We start from the raw sequence: 22,900 nt of genomic DNA, 5'->3' as shown, positions 1-22,900 counted from the left end.
TGCAGAAGATCATTAAGAAGATCATACACCCTGATCAAGTGGGATTCATCCCAGGGATGCAGGGATATTTCAACATATGCAAATCAATAAATGTAACATATGATATTAATAGAAACAAGGACAAAAACATATGATTATCTCAGTAGATGGAGAAAAAGCATTTGACAAAATCCAACATGCCTTCTTGATTAAAAAAAAAAACACAGAAAATTGGAATAGGGAGTCTCTACCTCAATCTGATAAAAACTGAAAAAATGAGAAACAAGACCTGTCATGTAAAGGCACAACATCCCTATGATGAATGTAATTGTACTTTATACCTAAAAAGTATCAATAAACTCAATGATGATAAAAAAATACATCCAATGTATCCCCAGTTAATGATTCCACACCAACAACTCTTAGTATTTATTTGTATCCTTTCTCATTTTATGTTTTGGAAAGATAAGTAATGTGGAATATCTCTTATTCTATACTTCTTCAACTTTCTGTATATTTTACATATATTTTACATCTTGTTATCTGTGCAGCTTTGCCTGGAAAACGCTACTGAAACTTCTTTGTTTGCCAAGAATCTAATAGTCAGAAAAATTAAAAAAAACACTCTGATAACACAACTTAAATTTTGTCTGTATTCCTCTTCTCTGGAAGAACAGACCTACTGAGTTCTACAGTGGTGACTGGAGATACAGACAGCTTGTTCCAAATCTTAGCCACCTTTGGACAGACTTGCCAATGTAGTCAATTTACTTGTGTAGTTTCTATAAATTCCTATTAATTTCTTCATATTAAAAATGAGAGTAGACTAGTAGCTGAAATCTCCTGAAACATGAGTACCTGAGAAGTGTTAAGTATATGGAAAAGTAAATTTTCTTTATAATATACAGAAAAACAACATTACCAATATAAGTTGAAATTTGTCATGTAGGAGAAGCAATAAATTATTCAAACGTGATTAGTATATATGGAGATGAAAATAAACTTCTAGATTCTTTTAACTTTACTGGAAATTATCAGTTGAGAAAAAAAAAACTGATTCTCAGTAACCATTAGTCTATACTGTATTTCAAATGGGAGTAAATATAACTTGGATTAGATAAGGACACATAAATGTAATGTTTTCTAATTGAAAACTGCAGTATAACAGAATCAAATTGACTTCATCACTTCATAGGCTTTTGAGTAAGTGGAAATGTAAATTGATTTTTTTCTAAAATAACAAAATACATTTAATAAATGGAATGTGTGAAAATTTTGAAGTTTTTAAATGGACCATTTTCACAGCAAAGTCTAATCTGTTTAACACAGCAGAAACTAGTTAAAATACACTCTGACAGTGCTTAAAAATAACACTCTTAGGAAATAATAACAATGTTTTCCAAAATATTTTTTTTACATTTGGTATGTTTTCATGAAGCGCTAATAATATTTGTAAATTTTAATAGGTAGGTAATAGAAAAGAACAAATGCAAAATATTAAAAAATAAATCCAAAAGAATAAAACCAAGCTTTGATAGATGAATTTTGTATATGTCTTGTATTATTTGGAAATTTATATTTTAGCATAATGAAATCATTTTTTTTAATCAGAGTGAACTCAAGGTAATTTTTTAATAGAAGATTCTTTCCACATAGTGGAGAGATATCTTCTCCTCTATGTTTTAAAAATATAGCATATATTGATGAAACTATCTCAGGAATGTTTGCTCTCACTCTTCCCAACACATATTTTATTTTTAATTTTAAAATTAAAGCACGTATTGCTAGTATCAGATTAAAAATTATGTCAAATTCTCAAATATAGGTATAAGACAAAAAGTTTTCAACAATTCTACAGCAAATATTCATTAACTGAATGATATAATTACACTCTTCATAAAGATTTGTCATTGAGAACTAACACACATTTATTGTACAAAGTTACTGGATAAATTTCACTTCTACATATAGGAGTATTTACTTGTATACCAATCTTATTAGGTTTGTACATATACTAATATATGTATAAGAGGAGAATATCTACTCATACATATGTATATATAACATTCCCATGTGTTCTTAATCATTTCCTAAACAAAAAAATTCATTGTATGTGCACAGACACACACAGAAATGCATTCACGTTTTCCAATATAACTTCTGTCACATTTTTGCTGTAGAAACATCTAATAATTCAGTAAATAGTCACACAACTTTGCTTCTTAGAGTGATCTAGAAGCATCAGCAAGTCAGTGCTTCTGAAGTACATTGAGAAAACCAGATAAACCCGAGCAATGACTTTGTTTTGAAATCAGAAAGAGTAAGAATTCCCTAAACATGAAAGGAAGTGTAAACCAGGGGACATAATCTGAACTGTACAGCTGATGTTGCCCTGGAGGTATTGTCATAATGGGCAAGGGCAAAAGTCAGAAACCAAGGTGACACAGTTGGGGACACAAAACCAACAATGTTTTTGAAGAACACATGAGGCAGAACAGTTCAGTCTCTTTGTTTTTTACTATGTTTGCTGATATTTGGGATCCACACTTGAGTAGAAAGCTAAAAGCCTAAGTGAAAATACTTTGAAATAGAGTGCAGTTATCTTCGTAGTTATAAAACAGGAAGTAAAGAGACTGTAAAACATACTAACCACTCTCACTTGGAAGCACCTAAGAATTAGTGAAGACCTAGAGGTAAAAGAAGCATTATACTACTGAAAGCCACCTGAGATTCAGCATGGAGGCTAGATTAAGTTGTCAACCATCATTCTACCCAGTAGAATGGAGAAGTCATATTATCAAAAAGAATGTAGCTTTGCTTTGAGCCTTCATATCTGACTTTCTACAAAATATGTTGCATTAAATACAAAGAAAAACAGAAATGCAAATTTAAGTGTACACAAGTTTTTTTCAACAAAATCACCCCCCATAAAAGATATAATTCTAAATGTTACTAGGTAGTAAAGATTTACAACCAAGTATCTATGATTATTATATTCAAAAATGTTTTGAACAGTTGGATAGTCAAAACAAAGACATATGCTTTACAATTGAAATATATAACAAATTAGATACTGTACTATCATGTAAAGATGAAATGCCTAAATTTCATAATCTGATAGATTTTACAGCAAATTCACTGAAGGCAGAACTCAACTAGAAGATCTAAAGCTGCCAAGTCATATCACTCATATAAATTGCAGCACAGAGGATGGATTAGTTAGCTTTTCACTGCTGAACAATGTAGCCTACAGGATCACAATTTAAAACAGGAAATGTTTATCTGGTTTAGGGGTTCGGAAGATTTAGCCCATGGTTCACTGTTGCCAAGGCGGCAGCATAATTGTGGCAGGCATGATGCATCAAAGCTGCTTAATTTCATAGAGGCCTGGAATCAAAGCAGGGGAACCACGGTAGAATGGGAGAGGCCAGGGACCAGTAATCGTCCTGAAGGTCATGCCTCCGTGATCCACCTATACACACACAAAACATGCACTGCTGTTCTTCTGGGCTTCTATGAACCAAATCAAGCCGACAGTCCAGCTCACCTATCACAGAGGGGATATGTAAGAGAAAAACACATGGAAATGTTTCATAAAATAGTAGAACCAAGATAAAGGTAACACATATCTGTCAGGGGAGCCTCAGAGGGAAAGAAGGAAGTGAATGAGACTGCACATTATTTGACAGGATCGATTATTTGGAAAGTTTAATAAAACTACTGGAAGAAAGTAATACAAAGTAAGAATGTTCAATGAACTCCAAAGAAGATACAAAATCAAAAGAGGCAAATAATAAGAGCACTGAAAGACAAAGCAAAATAGAAAAATCTTAAAAGTGGCCAAAAATAGCAGTTGTAGAATTGTCAGTGGTTTTTAGCAGTTGTTGTTATAAGAAAATAGTGCCTGTCACAGGGAAGAGGAAATGGAGGGAGAGAGAAAGGAAGTGAGAAACAAACAACAACAAAAGAGAGGGAGAAAGAAATACAAAAAGAAATACAAAGATAAGACGCAAAAACAGACAGCCATGCAAATATACAGGTAGTAGCAAGTACCCTGAGATCTGATATCACATTATAAAGAATGGAATCTTGAGCAGTGGAAATATACATTTCTAAAATAAAATAATAATTAATCTATAAATACAGAGCCACTAAAATAGTTTTAATGAAATGACTCAATGAATACATTTTCCACCGAAACTCTGAGAACTCATTTTTGGAAAGAAATAAGGAGAGGTAAACATGTGACTATATGTGTCAACTTAAAAGTGCATTGACTGAGCAAACCCATGATAGCAATGTTTAAAAAGTAATACTGCTAATATATTTGTTTTCAAACAGAAAATTCTGTGCTAAAACTTAAAATGACAGAATGAAATCTTTATTACTAATTGCTGTGTTCAATTTTCTTACATTTCTCCTTATCAGGTACTGAAACAATATTGACATATAGAAAAAATTAAAAATTATAGCAACCTTCTATGAATATTCAAATTTTGAGAGTAAATATATCAATAAAATGGAATGCAAAACATTTCATTATATTTGACAATAAGGAAAATAAAGCTTGAAATAAAATTAAGTTTGTTAAAAAACAAAGACCTGGAAAGAGTCCTTTCCTTGAAGGTAATATATTGTGTGAGGAGCAGCATTCAATCAAGCAATTGACATAATAGGAAGTATGTGATGATAATATTCTTTGAGTTCAGTAGCAACAGATAAATCTTAACCTATTATTTTCACATTTTGCATAACTGTGTGCTCCATAAATCAATGAAATCATGCAGAATTTCCTTTAAATGTTCAATTATTCATGTCATTTTTGATACGACAGTCATATTCAGTCTTGTGGTTGTTTTGCCCCAAAGCCACACTTCAATCTGTAAATATACCATGAAAAGACACTTGTATGACAAAATAATAGTAATATATGACTTACTTGAAATATGTAAGGGCTGTGAACACAACCAACTGAAGACTCACAGTAAGAGTTTACTTTTTGTTTGCATTTGAGTCTGTACAAGAATTTTCAAATATTTTACGTGTGTAATATTATTTGGCCAGAGGCTTCTGTGTTGCTGGGACTGGTTGTTTGTTTGCCAGAGTAATATTGTTGAGTAATACTGCTATTTGTATTTTAGAAATTTTCATTGAGTATGCTATAATTTTGCATAATCTACTGGTGTGAAGTCTTTAACTAAAAGATATATCATGCCAGATATATGTAACTACACACACACACACACACACACACACACACACAGAGGACACATAGAAATAAAATTTAAAAATAGAGAAGATGTAAATAGCTTTGAATTCTCCAATATAACAGCATTATCAGAAGTCATTTAGAAATAATTCTTATACTATAATTAACTAATGGTGAATAAGGTAATAGCTAGAATAATTGCTAAATAAAAGGAACATAATTCACAAGTAATAGGACAGGTGAACATGGAATAATAAAAAATAGTTTATTGTTTTAAAACAGTGGGAGTAGAGATAATAATGATATAACATATTACTAATAATAACACAAATAGCAATATTTTAGATATAAAATGTATGTGCAGTTAGTCCTACTTACCCAAAAGATCTGCATCTATGGATCCACTATGCATGAGTAGGAAATATTGAGACAAAAACTTCTGTTCAAAGAAAGTGCATTTTCTGTACCATTATTCTCAAAGCAGCACAGTATTTGGCAATTTTTTACATTTACATTGAATTAGGTATAATAAATAATCTAGAGATATTTAAGTTATATAGAAAGATGTGAAAATATAGCTGCAAAGTACTGTGCCATTTTGCAGAAGGGATTTCAGAATCTACACATTTTGCTATATTAGGATGACATGGAATCAATCCTCCATGGGTGCTAAATCATTATTATTTTGGATAATTACTTCAAATTTTTAGATATTCATCATTCAATTGAAAATAATTTCATGTTGCTATCATATTCTCATATTTTTAAGATATTCTTATTTTTTCTTGTAAAAAGTATGGAATCTAGTCCCTTTAACACAACTCAGTGCCTACAATAAGCAATAAGCCTCCGTGTATAGAATCCCATTTTTATATCCTTCTCTGATGACCCTCTGAAGAGCACAAACTCTGAGGTAATGAAACCCAGAGCTAGTATACATGAATGGAAAAATAGAGACAAGCAATTTCTTCTTCCAATTATTATAAAAAGGAGATAATACAAATATTAAAATTTCTAAAATTTTAAATGTATGAACTTTAAAAGAACAAATAAAGATGACCTTTTATGATCTCATATAATGTTACATTCATATATTCATAAAATTGTGCCAACTTTAAATTTTGGCACTAGGAGAGAATTAACTTAGTTTTCCTCATAATTATAAGAGGAAATTAATGATTTAGAGACAACCTCAAATCAATTTAGGTTTTGAAGATATAGGAGAGAGTTGCAAGTAAATTACCTAGGATTAAAAAACTTTCTCTTCTCTTTTTTCTCATTGTTTTGCTTATTTTTGTTTTTGAAAGCAATACTAGTTCTCAAACATTTGAGATTATCTCATAAAATGTTTTACTATGGCTTTCTCTCCCAATATTCTGCACGTGCAGCGATGTGAGTGCAGGTGTTCATTACGTTTCCTAGAGATAAATGTCCCTGCTTCTTAGGAAGGTCTGTGTGTTTTGCCATTCCCCATTGTCTTCATGATTGTCTTTGTTCTCTGATAATGACACCAAGCAAGTGTGAACTCCAATTTATCATTTGGGTTAAACTATTTTCTGCAAGTGATGTTAAATGTTAAATAAAATATATTTGTCAATGTGACTACAAAATGTGGGGGAAATGATAGACCAACAGTGGCAAAGATTTTAAGAGTAATCTAGTTTCAAATGAGTTTTAATTTAAAATAGATCAGTTTTTTCCCCATTAAGTCTATCGGAACATATTAAGCGAACAATGCAGTTACATTTTTCATTGGGATCTTGTACCTTTACATGATATGTCTTGGTTCTTTTTTCTCCATTCCCCCACCCTCACTTCACCCCCTTCACCCTTCCCTATTTACAAAGACTTTATTTCCATTTTCCCTTTTTTCACATTTTTTTCTTTTTCCTTATTTCCTTTCCCCTCTACTTCTGATTTCCCATTTATCCATTTTCTTCCTATTTCACACTCTCAGTTATACCCTTTGAATCTAATTTATACTTTTAATTTTTCACACCAGAGAAACTGCAGTATTCACTCAAGTGTGTCCTACTTATTTCATTGAAGAGTATAGCCTCAATGTGAATGTATTTAGCTATGAAGCTTTCTAGGTTTTTTTTTATTCTTTATGGCTGAGTATTACTCCATTTTATAGAAAAAAGAACATATCTTCTTTATCCAGTCTCCAGTTGATGGGCATTTGGATTGTTTTCAAATTTTAGCTATTATGAACTTTGCCACTATAAACATGAGTGCACATATATAACTGCAGAATGATTCTTTTAATTCCTTTGGAAAGACACCCAGGAGGGGGATAACTTGGTCTAATGAAGCTCTAATCCTAGAGTTTATTAAAATAACATCTACTTATCTTCAATTTCTGAATATATAAAAAAACTCTAATAATGTGTTGATTCTCTGATGTTTCTAACTTTGTCTACAAATAACATATTTTTATATATTTCTTTCTCAAAATACCTCATGACTATGATTATTTTGATGCATATGTATACTTCATTGAAATATGCAATCTAACTGGAAAGATTTGAAAATGATATATAAAAGGAATTGAGATTTTTCTCCTTGCAATAAAGCATGTTCTAGGGAAGATGGTGATTTAAAAAATAGAAATTTGTTCTTAATATTAAATATCAGGCCGGGGATTTAGCTCAGTGGTTTGGTGGCCTGCCTTGCAAGTGCAAGGACCTGAGTTCAATCCCCAGCACCACACACACACACACACACACAAATTAATATTAAATATGAGATAAAATAATAAATATCCATATATAATTAGTTGTAGAGATCTCATTTATAATGCTACAAAGACAAACTGATTGGAGAAGAACAGAATTGCAGAAAATTTAAAATAATGACATAAAAACTGGCCAGATGTATCCATGAATGCTTGGTAAGTATTATTAACTATCTCAGAAGAATGCAATGGATTAATTAGATATTTTTTAGAAAAATATCTGAATAAATAAAAATTATTTATCTTTTATATACTATATCATCTGAAATTGTTTCCAGATAAAAGTACATTTCCTCTCTATTACTTCCTACATTTTAAACAGTGGACTTATATGTTAGATGATAATGAATATGAAGAGAATCTATCTGATTACAAGACTCACTGATCTTAATCATTACTTAATTTATTTGCATTAGTCTTTTTTAGTACATGTTTCAAAAAGAGAAATGTGTTAAGGCACAAGTATATCACTAAGTATTATTCTATAATACTGGAGTTCTGAAGAGCAATTCTCTTTCAGTATTATGCAGTTCATATATTTATATTTCTAAAACTACACTTTTCAAATTATTTTGTCAAAAAAAGTTGTCCCTGCAAGGAACTGTAGATTTTAGTCAATAAATATCCATACAAGAGCATCTCTAGTGAATTTTAAAGCTGAAGCTTGAACTGAGATGTTTAATGAAATGGACAAAACAAGTGTATCACTTGAAGCAATTAAAATATCACATGAAAAAATTATTGAAATACTAATTTACTTAAATTTTATAATTTAAAGAGGGCCAAATTTCAGGCTATCTTTTAATTAAGTTCTTTATTCATAAAAATAGTAAGGCTGACAATGTGAAATGTAGCACAGAAACACATTTTGGAGGCCTGTTTTATTTTTTTTAGTGAAACAGAATTCTAATTTATCATGTATTTTGACAAATAAAGTCTTTCTCAAAATAATTAGAATTTCAAACTTGGAACAGAAAAATATTGCTCGTATTGCTGCCTATTGTGATTCTGTATATTTTCCTTATCCACTAACTGGAAAATGATAATAACCACATGTCAATATATTTTTTATCTTTTTTAAATTTATTGGTACATACTAGTTATAAAGCACAGTTAGATTTATCATTGGGATCTTTTAGCTATACGTGAGTTAGGTTCTTATTTTTCTCCTTTCTCCAGCCCTCCCCTCAGCCCCTTCAACCTTTCCTGTTTACAAAGACATTGTTTCCATGTTTTCCCTTTTTATCTTTCCCCTTCCCCTCCCACTTCCTCTTTCTTTTAGACATTTCTTTCTATTACACAATATCAATTATACATTTTAATCCTTGTTTGCACTTTTACTTTTTCACATCAGAGCAACTATTCAGTATTTACACAGGTGTAACTTGTTAATTTCACTTCAGCATATGGTCTCAATGTGCATCCACTTAACTATAAATCTCTCTAGTTTCTCATTCTTCATGGATGAGTGGTACTTCATTTTATTAAAAAAAAAAAAAAAAACACACCCATCTTCTTAATCCAGACTACATTTGAAGGGACATTTCAGTTGTTTCCAAGTTTTAGCTATTATGAACTGTGCCGCAATAAACATGGGTGCACATATATCAGTATGGTATGATTCTTTTAATTCTTTTGGAAAGATACCCTGTAGAGGGATAGGTGAGTAAAACGGGACCTTTAATGCTAGTTCTTTGAGGTACCTCCATTTTGATTTCCACAATAACTGCCCACCAACAATAAAGAATGGCACCTATATCCCCACACCCCCACCAGCATCTGTTATTAGTTGATTTGTTGATTGCAACCCTTCTTATTGAAGTGAGGTGAAATCTCAGTGTGGTTTTCATCTGCATTTTTCAAATGGCCAATGATGTTGAACATTTTTTAATATGATTATTTGCTGCTTTTACCTCTTTGAGAAATGTCTGTTCATTTCATATGCCCATTTTTGAATTGGTTCTTTATATTTGAGTGGTTTGTTTGTTTTTTTTCTCTTTTTTCTTTTTTCGTTTTTTTTTGTGTTCTTTATGTATTCTAGGTAGTAGACTTTTGAGGAATAGCTGGTAAATATTTTTCCCACATTTTGGGTTGTCTTTTAGCTCTGCTTGTGATTTCTGTGACAGTTCACAAGCTTTTTAAAAAGATGCAATCCCAATAAGTTGATTCTTTGTGCTAGTTCCCAAGCCACTAAGGATTTGTTCATAAAGCCTTTTCCTATGGAAAATTCTTCAAGAGTTCTACCTAACTTATCTTCCAGCAAGGTTTGTGTTTCTGTTTTAATTTATATATTTTATTCATGTGGATTTTAGTTTAGTGAATGGTGAAAGATACAGGTCTAGTTTTAATCTTTGCAAGTTGAAATCTAGCTTTTCCAATACCATTTATTACAGAAGCTATCCTTTCTTCAGAGAGGAGTTTTGGCTCCTTTGTCAAAGATGAGATATTTGAGCCCATCTCTTTGACCAATCACTCCAGAGGAGACAGGTAGCAGCTTGTGACCCTCTGGTAGGCCTGCCCCTTCAGCTCAACTTGCCAGAGGAGACAAGCAGCACTTCCTGATCCCCTGGCAGGCCTGCCTCTTTGACCCAGTGCACCAGAGGAGACTGGCAGCAGATCCAGACCCTCTGGTAGGCCTGCCCTTTCAGGCCAGTGTGCAGAGAAGACCTGCAGTAGTTCATGACCATGTGGTAGGCCTGTCCCTTCAACCAAGTGCACCAGGGGTGCCCAGCCATGCCGGCACCAACACAGTGGCTTTCATGCCCCCACAACACGAGCAAGAGAAAGAGGGTCTCTCTGAGGTTCCTACATAAAAATTGAAGACCATTGGAAAACTAAAGAAAATATCTGTGATAAAGGCATGCTGTACTACCATATTTGGTAAGTCTGAGGGTCCAGCACCTCACATAGGAACCTAGTCTAGCTTCAGAGGAAAGACAGCTGGAACCTTTAGTAGAACCTTATAGAGTTCTCAGAAGGGCACAGATCTCAACTTGAGCCTTGCAGACAGAAATCAGCCTGAACTTCTGGGTACAGCTGCTGGCTTGCTGAGACTAATTATCTTAGATCTGGACACTCCTGCCCATGCTGTCAATTGTGTCAACAGAGGAAAACCCTAAAGGAAACCTGCTATTTCTAATTTTATTTTAAAAATAATTTTTGGGCTGGGAACTTGCTCAGTTGTTCTGCTGCCTGCCTTGCAAGCACAAAGTCCTGAGTCCAATCCCCAGTACAAAAATAATAAATAAACAAACAAACAAAATCAGTTTTTTTCTTTTATTTTCAATCATTTTAAAATTTTTTATCAATCTTTTTTCTCAAACATTTTTCCTTTTTAAAATATTTTTATTATCTTCTTTTCTTTCTCTCACATTGATCTCCTTTACTATTCTTTCTTTTCCTTTTCTTCTCTTTTTCCTTCTGTCAATTGCCATTAGTTTTAAAAGAAAGTGATTCTAGGCTCTAGCCTCCCTATTGCTGTTTGTTTGATCTGTTCTCGTGTAATTTTTTTTCTGTCTTTTCCTCCTCTCTTCAACAACTCCCTAGAGTTTTTGTGATCTCCCTGTGTCCTCTGACCTCATTTCTAACCTTTTTCTATACTATCTATCTAGCCCTCCCTCCCCAATTCCATCTAAATTCCCATCTTGAAGGGTAAAATTGCTATATTGAAGAATTTATTCACTATAAACATATTTTGGATTGGTCTTCAATTTTTATTTAACTCACACAGTTAAAGGTGATAGATTAATAACTGTGACAAATTGTCATTTTCTTAACTGTACTTGATGCTACCATGTTGCTTATTGTATCTCTTGGGCTAAGGCATTGCAAATGATCTAATCAGTTGTCCTTCATAGCATAATGAAAATGAGATTGCCTCCGAGTCATTAGAGACTCAAAACCTAAAGACTAGCTATATCTGGAAGACTGAAGTATTAAATCAGGAATTAAATCAAGGACAGTACCAAAAATAAAAATAGAAATGAGAAGACATTTAAACAAGATGCAAATACAGACTTCCACCTCATTGAAGGTAAACTTTGGGGGAAAAGAGGTGAAAAAGTGTGACTGTCAACCATTTGGATACCCTGAACCAATTGCACAGGAAGTAACAAAACAGATCGATCAGGCTCTAGAAAAATTCAAAAAAGAAATAATTTCCCAGATAACTACAGAGATTGTGAGCACAATGAAAGACATGACTGGACTGACTCTAGAACAGAAACTGACTAAATAAATACAGTAGCTCAGGACCATGACAGAAACTATGAATGCCCAGCATAGGAAAAAAAAATATGAAAACCTTGAATGACCAACAAAGGAAAGAAATGGAATCCATGAAACAGATTCAAACAAATATCCAGGAGATTAAAAACTCTAGAAAGCTTTCACAGCAGAATGAACAAATGTGAAGATAGAATTTCATATATAGAAGATAGCATTGTGGTCAGTGACCATGAAAAGGGAGATTTCTTAAAAACAGTAAGGGTCAATAAGAAATTGATACAACAACTCTTAGATGCTGTAAAGAAAAATATAAGAGTGATAGGAATCCATGCAGTAGCAGGAAAAAGTACAAATAACATAAAAAATACTGTTCACCAAATTAATGACAGAAAACTTCCCAAATAGAGGGGAAGAATATGATATACAGATAGTGAGGCATATAGGACTTCAACTAGACATGATAAAAAAAAAATCTACACCTAGACATATAATCATCAAGATCCCAGAAACCCAACAGAATAATAAAATATTACAAGCAGTTAGAGAAAAGAAATAAATCACATGCAAAGGAAAGCTCACCATAATCAAGCAGACTTCAACAAACCCTCCAATGAAGGAGACCCTAGAGTGAGGTATTTCAAGTCCTAAAAGAAAACAAGATCTAACCTAGACTGATGTAAAACTATCTTTCAAAACTGATGGCAAAATAAGATACTTCTATGACAAACAACCCAAGAGAAATTTCATAAACACCAAACCAGCACTCCAAATACTTCTAAACAATATAATGGAAAATAAAATGAAGATCACAACTCCATAACAGCCAACAGAAAAAATATAACAGGCAAGGAAATAAATTAAAGGGAGAGAGGGAAAATGAATAATAAAAGAAATAACAATAGGAGAATAATGTGACAGTAAAAAGTCAATACATAACACTTATAACAATCAATGTTAATAGTGTCAATTCACCAATCAAAAGAAACAGGCTTGCAGAATGGATTAAGGAGTAAAATCCAACAATATTCTGTATACAATAACCCACTTAATCCACAAAGAAATTTATAGACTGAGAGGAAAAGGATGGAAAAAAAGTTATCCATGCAAAAGGAGCCCAGAAAAAAGTGGGGGTATGTATCTTATTTGCAGACAGAGTAGATTTCAAACCAAAAGTAATTGAAGGACAAAGAAAGCCATTATATCCTTGCAAAGGGAACAATACAAGAGGAAGAAGTGAAAATCATTAATATATATGCACTGAATACTAATTCCCCCAACTACACAAAACAAAAATTAATGGAAATGAAAAAAAGTGCTAATACAAATGTAGTGGGAGACCTCAATACTCCACTGACACAAGAAGACAGATTATCTACATAAATAATCAACAATGAAATAATAGAACTGAACAAAGTCTTAGAACACACAGATTTAGTAGCTGTCTACAGATTGCCCTTATCAGGTTGATATAAAGACCATTTATTCCAGGTTTCTGTAGGGTTTATATCATGAATGGTGGTAAATTTTGCCAAATGCTTTTTCTGCATCTATAGAGATGATCATATGGTTTTTTGTCCTTCTCTGTTAATATAATGTATTAAATTTATTGTTTTGTGTATGCTGAACCATCCTTGCATGATTGGGATAAATCCGACTTGATCAAGGTGTATAATCTTCTTGATGATCTTCTATATTCTGTTTGCCTGTATCTTAATGAGGATTTTTGCATCTATTTCATTAGGGAGATTGCTTGTAGTTCTTTTTTGGTTAGTTTTTCCGTGGTTTTGGAATCAAAACCATTTCTGGATTGTTTCCAGAAATGAATTGGTAAGTATTGCCTCCCTTTCAATTTCACTGAAGAGTTTAAACAGTAGTGGCAATAGTTCTTCTCCAAATGTCTTGTAGATGTCAGTAGTGAAGCCATCAGGACCTGGGCTTTTCTTTGTTGGTAATGTATTAATAACATTTTCAATTTCACTGAATGTAATTGAGGTGTTTAGACTTTTTATATCTTCTTCATTCAACTTTGGAAGTTCATATGTATCTAGTAATCTATTTCTTCTTTTTTTTTTTTTCCATTTTCTTAGGATACAGGATTTCAAAGTTATGTACTAATGATCCTCTGGATTTCTGTTGATCTGTTGTGAGTTCAACTTTTTCATTCCTAATTGCATGAATTTGAGCCTTTTCTTTCATTTTTATAAGGTTGGCTAAGGGTTTATCAATTTTAGTTATTTTTTTCAAAAAACCAACTCTTTGATTCATTGAATATTAGAGTGATATTAAAATCCTAGTATTAGTTATAAAAGTAGTCTCATATTTTTGAAGATTTCTGAAAAATTGTATTATTTTATTGTTAAATATTTTATAGAATTTACCAAAGATGGATTCTGGACTGAAGGTTTTTAAAAAAATATATTAGTATTTTAATGTGTAGTTTTTTTTATTAAATGATTATTAATATGGTTAATTTAATCTTTGGTTGTAGAGATTATATTTTTCTTTCATTAATTTTTGTAGTACTTTACAGGGATTTGTCCTGTGCATCCATGTTATTTAAATATTACTATAAAATTATTTATTGTATCTTTAAAATATTTCCCTTTATGTATGTTCATTAAAACTGTCCAGTTTCCCTTTTTATATTTTGTTCATCCATTCTTTTTTTTTTTTTTTTTTTAACCAGGGATCGAACTCAGGACCTTGTCCTTGCAAGGCAGAGAGCAGAACCACTGATTCACATTCCCAGCCCTCCTTTTTATATTTTGAATATTTTCTCAATTTTATTTGTTAGGTTATCTAAAAAGAGTCAATAGTGACCTTCTCAAATTAGGACCAATTGTTTTTACTGAAGTTTTATATATTTCATTAGTTTCCATTTTAGCCATTTCCACTCTAATTTTTATATTTCCTTGCTTGTACTTGCTTTTTGCTTAATCTGTTCATCTTTTTTCAATATCTAATAGTGTCAAATTATTTTAAAATAATTTTTTGTATTAATATTGACATTTACTATGATAAATATGTCAAGTTCTGCTCTTTCTGCATTCCATGGAGGTTATTATGTGGGACCTCATTTTTCCCTGTAAAATAATTTCTGATGACTGAATTGATTTTCTTTAATATATTGTCTCATTAGGAGTATATTTTTAAATTTACACTTATTTCTGAGTTTCCCAGACCCTTTTAAAGATTTTTCAGAATTTAATACATTGTAATCTGAGAATACACTTTATACTATATCAGTTCTTTAAATTCATTGAGTTTTTATTTTATAACCAGGATATGTTCTTCCTAAAAATATTCCATATGCACTTGATAAGAATACATATTCCACCATTGTTACATTCTATGCTCTATAAATGTTTGTTAAGTTTACCAAGTTTGAGGTAACTCATAAGTTTCCTATTTCTTTGCTGGTCTTAAATCACAGTCTTCCATCTATATTGAAGGTGAGTTTTGAAGGCTATGGCAAACACTGTTGAGTTGTCTAATTTTTCTTCATTCTGAAAGTCCTTACATTAAGTATGTGGTATTTTCTCATCAATTAAGCATATGTTTACAATTGTTACATCTTCCTTATTTGTTTTTGTTGCTCTTATTTTAAAATACTCTAGCTCTGTAACAATTCTTGTTTTAAAGTCTATTTTGCCTTATATGATACAAATTTCTTTTGATTTTGGTTGCAAAATACATTTTTTTAATATTTCATCCTTTTGCTTTTTATTTCTACAGTGTATTCTACAGATTAAATGTAGATGGATAGTTTTTCTTCAGTATGTTTTTCTGACTTTTGATTGGATTATTTAACTCATTTACATTTAGTGTTATTATTAGCAGAATTAGATACTTTTGTCATTTTAATTTTTATTCTGTAGAGTATGTCTTTTCATTTATTTCTTCTTTATGCTAAATCCTGCCTATGCTGAATTGACTATTTTTAATGTAACATTTTTAGGTTTTAGTAATATTTTTAGATTCTTTCCATAAATATCACTCTAATGTTTTCTATACACATTTTAAGATGTCAGAATCTATTTCACACATGTAATAGTTACCATGACACAGATAAATCTGATTTGTAGATAGGTCTATTATTTTTTCTCTTTTTTTTGCTATATATATGTGTGTTTTGTCATAAATATTGCTTGATGTTCTGATTTGAATATTTCTGTGTCCTTGAATATTCCTGCTTAAATTTGATCTTCAATTTAATTATATTAAGAAGTAAGGCCTTTAGAATGTGATGAGACCATTTGAATGCTATTTTCATGGATTAAATGAACCCACTATAAAAGGACTAAGGAAAGTAGCTTAGCTTAGTTATTTTTTTTTTTTATTGAGTTTATTGGTACATTTAGGGATACAGTACAGTTACATTCATTGTTGGGATCATGTACCTTTACATGGCAAGTCTTGATTCTCATTTTTTTCCCCTTACCTCTGCCCTCCCTTCACCCCCTCCTCCCCTCCCCATCTACAAACACTTTATTTTCATCTTTTCATTCTCTCACACTTTTTTCTTTTCCCTTTTTGTTCTTCCCCTACGTATCACACCTTCCCTACACCTTTAGCTCCTTTCCTCCCATTTCTAAATGTCAGTAATCTTATTTAGCTTAGTTATTTTTATCTTTATAGCCCTTCTACAATATGAGAACAGTGTGTCTCTAGAAGATGCAGTCTTCAAGGTATAAACTTGGAAGCAAAAAAGTGCCTTGAAATTCATGAAATCTGTCAATATGTTGATTTTGAATTTTTCAGCCTCAAGAACAGTGAGAAATAATTTTTTATTAGTTACAAATTTATAATTATTTTTACAGCTGGAGAAAGAGACAAAGGCATGTAAACTCATTTTAAATGTTTTAAAGAAGCTGAAAAATGTTAAAAGAGAACATATATATTTCTGTTTTTGACATATTCATCATCGTATTTGTTGGGTCAGGACTTTTCATTTGTTTGTATGAATTTGAGGTGCAAGTTCTTATTTCTGTCCTTCAAATATAATATCTGACAAACTTTTTAAGTTAGCTCCTTCTTTCTCATTGCACTTTTTTGTTGTTGTTGTTGCTGATTAGGGTAATTCAAATCTATTAATACAAAATTTTTCTTTTCATTATTATACTTTAACTACAATATTTCTATGTGATTGTCTTTAAATGCTGTATTTTTCTTTTTCAATAATTTAAATTTGATGATATTACAATCATATCTTACCTTTTTAATTTAAATATTTTATATTTTGCATATAATTAAAGAGGCTACTTTTAAGTGCTGATTAAATCCAACTTCTCACAAATACAATGAAGGAAAGATAAAAGGTAATGGTTCAGATGCAAATATTGTCTCTCTCAGGATGTTTCTGCTGTTTAGTTTTTGCTTTTTTTACACTATGTTTACTCTGAAATATTTTACATTTAAACACTTACAAGCTTGTTAATTTGTTTATTGATTAGTAACATTATTTTTTAAAGTGTATTTGATCTGTGTTGTTATGGTTTAGATCAGATATGTCCTCCAAAATTTTCTTGTGTCAGAGGTGGACATTTGAAAAGTGAATGGCTAATGTGGTGATTACATTCATCAGTGGATAAGCCCCTTGAGCCTATAGCTGAGTATGCAGGTAAAAGCTGGGCCCCTTATGAATGAGTTGCCTTTGGAAAGCAAATCTATATCTCTAACTCTTCCCTCTCTCTTGCTAGTCACAGGTCACACAGATTTCACATGCCGAGCCCCTTTACCATGACATTTCTGCCTAGGAACCTTTGGAAACAGTGAGCCCAAATTAGCTTCTCTTTCTTTTCATTGTGCACATCAGACATAGTGTCCCATCATACAAAAGGGTATACCAGGGAGCTAGGATCGATGCTATTAGAAGATCTAATTATGGGCTTTAGAAGCCCCTAGAGCAGGTTTCTGGGAGAAGTTTGCACAAGACTGGAGAAGTAATTCAGACAAGCCCTAAAGTGCTGTAAGCAGAGCTTAAATCTGATACAATCTCAGAAGATCAGAATGCTGATGGAAATGTGGGCAGTAAAGTCCAGGTTCATGAGGTTTCACATAGGAATAAGGTATTCATTGAAAATTGGACTAAAGGCCATGTGTGTTACATTCTGGCAAAGTATTTGTCTTCATTTTGCCCATGTTCTAAGAATTTGTGAAAGGGTATATTTAAAAATGGTGAGTGAGATCTGAAGTAGGAAATTTCAAGGTGGCCTGAAATGCAGGTGATGTGATCAGCACTTTTGGCTAGAGGTAGGAGGTATAAAATGAGAATCAGGAGTAAAATCTAAAAGTATTATAGTTTGGGTAGAAAGAAAACATCTGTAAGCTAGTGCCGCAGAAGATGTTCTTGCAGAAAAGAATAGCACCACTACAATAAGTCAAAGATAATAGAAACAATATTGGTACAATAGAAATCATGCATTGAGGGCACCTGAGGAATTAATCAGCTTCTGCTCTTTACAGGTTCAAGAGCATAATGTTCTTTCTTTTTTTTTAATTGAATTTATTGGTACATTTTAGGTATACAGTACAGTTACATTCATTATTGGGATCTTGTACCTTTAAAGGGCAGGTCTAAAAAACACTTTATTTCCATTTTCTCATATTTTTTTCTTTTTTCGTATTCTCTTTCTCTACCCTTCCCTATTCCCCTACACCTTTAGCCCTTTTCTTCTTATTTCACATTGTTAATTATCTCATTAGAATTTTATGTACTATTATAGTTTTTCACACCAGAGAAACTATTTGGTATTTACACATGTGTGACTTATGTATTTCACTTAAGAGTATATCCTCAAAATGTATCATTTTTCCTATGAATGAATCTAATTTATCATTCTTTATGGCTGAGTAATATTCCATTTTATAGAAAAACTACATCTTCTGTATCATTTCCAATTGATGGGCAATGGGCTGTTTCCAAGTTTTAGCTATGACAAACTGTGCAGCTATAAACATAGGTATGCATATGTCACTGTCATATGATTCTTTTAATTATTTTGGAAAGATACCCAGCAGAGGGATGGCTGGGTCAAATGGAACCTCTAGTCCCAGCTCTTTGAGGTATCTCCATATTGTTTTCCTCAGAGACTGCACAACATTCTAAACCTTTATTAAAGATTTGGATTTGAGAAAAGCACCCCAGCGTACCCTTGTCTTGCAGGGCCTTCTATACATTTACATATTGCTGGTTTTATAGGCAGACGTAGTACAAAATTTGTAGGTTTGTAATTTATATAAGGACATGAGGAGCTAGATAACGTGGTATGGCAAGGTCCCAGTCACTAGTAAGAGCCCTACAGAGTGATGTATGCAGCTGTGAGAATGAAGCCAAAGCTGCCATGGAAATTTCAGGAAGATGGAGTGATAAAAAAAATTGCCATAGAAAGCTGAATGCTGTGAAATGATTTAGCCCAAGAGGGATCCTGCTCACACCAGACAGCTGAGGCTGCCAAGCTTTTTGGAGATCACATCTCAGTACCACATGTCCTGGGTGCTGACTATAGAGCCACAAAATTTAATGTTTTCCTTGCTAGGTTTTGATCTTACATTAGACTTATTTATTTCTATTCCTTATTGCTTCTTTTGGAAAATGTGAATGTTTATCTTGTGCCATTGTGTATTTTAAGTATTACCTTTTGTTTTTTATCTTTACAGTGGCTTACAGCTAATAGTTGCCTTGAGCTCTGAGGATTCTTTGGTCTTGGAGTTTTGAGCAATTTTTGAACTACTCAGACTCTGGCAATTCTTAGAGATGGACTGAATGCATGCAACATAATGGGGTGGACTGTAGTCCTTCAGGTGCCGTGGTCGAAATATTATGGTTAAGTATAAAATGCCCCCCCCAATTTGGTTGAGACATAAGGACAATACACTGATAAGTAGAGTGAATTTCGTGAGTCCATAGCTGAATGTACTATTAAGGTTTGGGGACCTCAGAGAGGAAGTATGCCACTGGGCTTTAGGAAGATCTATCTCTCTATATATATATTTTTCCTGCCACTCCCTGTCTCTGTCAGTCTTTCTGTCTGTCTCTGAATCTTCTCACTCTCTCTGTTCTTGCTGGATGGGTTGGCTGGAGCAGCTTTTATCTATAAGAACCTTCTGCCATCATTTTTGCCTTAGAGTCAGTTGACAATGGATTAAAACTTCTGAACCTATGTACCAAAATAAACTTCTCTTGCCTTAAATTGCTTACATATGTCAGATATTGAGTCCAATGATGAGAAAGCTAATACACATGTTTAGTTTATTGTCTGAAATTCACCACAGGCTCAGGTAACATGACCCCATTACATCAGGCGTATTAGTAGCATCTCATTGACTCTTTCCTTGACTACTTCAGATGTAAAACTCTGCACTTTTCTGACTCCTTATTGTTTTAGAAATGCTTCAAAACGTAAGTTTCTTCAAATAATTAAATCTGTGTCTTTGCAACATTATTTGTTGACTTCAGTATTTGAAACTTATTCAGACACCAAGAGGGTTCTTATTAGCTGTGCCTTTCCTTGGTTCTCTCTGGTAAACTAGCTGGCCTGAGTTTCAGCTTGTATCTCTAATGACAGATTGCTTTCTTCTAATTTGCTCCTTTTTTCTTCATTCCCTTATGCTAGAATTTCTCCAAACATTTTATTTGGGAAAGAGTTTTATATGGGCCTTGAGATACAACCTCTGACCCCTTCCCTTGGTAAATTGGAGAGAGAAATACATGTTCCTCTTAGAGTGATAACCCTCCTGTGAGAGCTAGTAATTGAGTATGTTTGTTTTAGCAACTGGTACTCTAAGTTTCCTACAGCTGATATGAGAAATTTTTCTTGTAATTCAGATTGCAAGTAGTTGTTTTTCAGGTTTTTCAGCATGCTACACTCATAGTAGTAGCATCTTGATCTCATTGGCTAAATTTAGTTTGTGGAAATTAGATTCTACTCATTTTCCATAGTTGCAGAAAGTACAACCTCAAGAAGATATAGTGGGAAACATGGTGGATCAATAATTTTGATTCCCTATCACTCCCAGAAAAGTAATGTAGTCCTTATTAGTGGATTTACTTGCCTTGAATAAAACTGATATCTTGAGTAAGAGAAGCAGAGGTGAGAGTAGGTTGTAGTTCAAATGAAAAAGACTGTATCTCTCATATTTCTTCCAGAGTTTTCCACCTATTTAATGGAAAATAGATACTTGGAGTCCTTTCATTGTCATTTCAGAATTAAAAGTCCCACATTTCTTTATGTAAAGGAGTTATGTTCTCTCTCTCTCTCTCTCTCTCTCTCTCTCTCTCTCTCTCTCCTTTCAGTCATGTCTTCCAGGCTTTAACTTCTGTTTTAAGTTTGCTTATCAACATGTTTCCTTCTCAAGATACCTCTGGCAGATAGTCAAATATTTTTTCTGTTCTATATTGCTGTGTGTTTGAAAGATTACTCTGGCTGTCAAAAACATATGGTTTAATAAACATCATGAATTATCATATGTATTTTATTAATACTGCATTTTAGCACATTGAGTCACAATATATTTCATAGTATAAAAACTTTTTAAAAAGAAGTAAATGATATAATAACTTTGCTTAGATAAAAGTCATTGACTTCATTTTCCCCAATTTTCATCATCTGACTTTGATATTAAAGCAAATAACTACCAACCATTTGTCATCATATTTGCATAATCATTGAATTCCATTATCTTTATTGATTGGGCTTTACAACTAAGGTAGATATTGGCAAGAGTTAATTCTTAACAAAATACAGAATCATTTTGTACATTTTTAAACAAAATTCTGAAATGCTCATTATTCTTTTCTAAAAGCTTATCATATGGAAAATAGCTTTTTCCTCATTAATAAATAAGTGACCCAGAACACAGAAAAATTAATTGCCTATAAAGTAAATGTGAAAAACAAAGCAGGTTTCTAGAAAATATAAGCATTGTTAGTTATAAGTAAAGTGACAGTCTGACATTTTTTAAGGTTTATAATTGTAATTTAAGCCTCAAATTCTACTATGTAATAAAAGGACATAACTCTTTAACCAAAAGTATGTTATATAAATTGCTCTGGTAACCAAATTTGTAACAATAATTAGAGACATTTCCTTGACAAAATAACAACGTTTTTCTGGTTTCATTTTATGTTTTGTGGGTACCGATTTTTATTTTCAGAAAAATTTCTCTTATACAAAAATAATCATTTAAATTATCTGGTAAGAGTGTGTTGCTGGAAGCTATGTTGTTTGACAACATGTATACATATTAAATATGCCTAAAGTGAATTCAACTCACATTCTCAGTATGTTTTTTTAAACACAGATGCTGCATTAATTCTAATGGACATGATAAAAGTAAAATAAGCCAGCAATAAAGCTCTTTCTCATTCATGTCCTAAGAACTGTTTTGTCAAAATCTCTGAACAGAGAACCAGTAAATAGAATTGACATGTCAGGCGGATAGACATTTTTAATTTTTGTTTTAGTTTTCAAGAATTCTCTATTCTTGTTAAAAGTGCACCAGTAGTTTGAATGAATTCTATGATTGAGATCCTGTACATAGAACAGTTATTTATTGTATATAGGTTTCTAGAAGTAAAATTTATATAAATTCAAGTGCACAATAATAAAAGGGCATATGATGAAATCATCGAATAGAGAGTAAACAAGACTAAGTAGTTTTAAACTACAAGCATTGGCAATTAAGTGACAGATAAATGTATAAAATTCAACATCAGGACAAAAACAACAAGAAAAGTCATATACATA

The sequence above is a fragment of the Fukomys damarensis genome, unplaced genomic scaffold (assembly GCF_012274545.1).
Source record: "Fukomys damarensis isolate Sample0158 unplaced genomic scaffold, DMR_v1.0_HiC HiC_scaffold_35, whole genome shotgun sequence".
Classification (NCBI taxonomy): domain Eukaryota; kingdom Metazoa; phylum Chordata; class Mammalia; order Rodentia; family Bathyergidae; genus Fukomys; species Fukomys damarensis.
The sequence above is the reverse complement of the archived record's forward strand: the minus strand, read 5'-3'. Positions refer to the sequence as shown.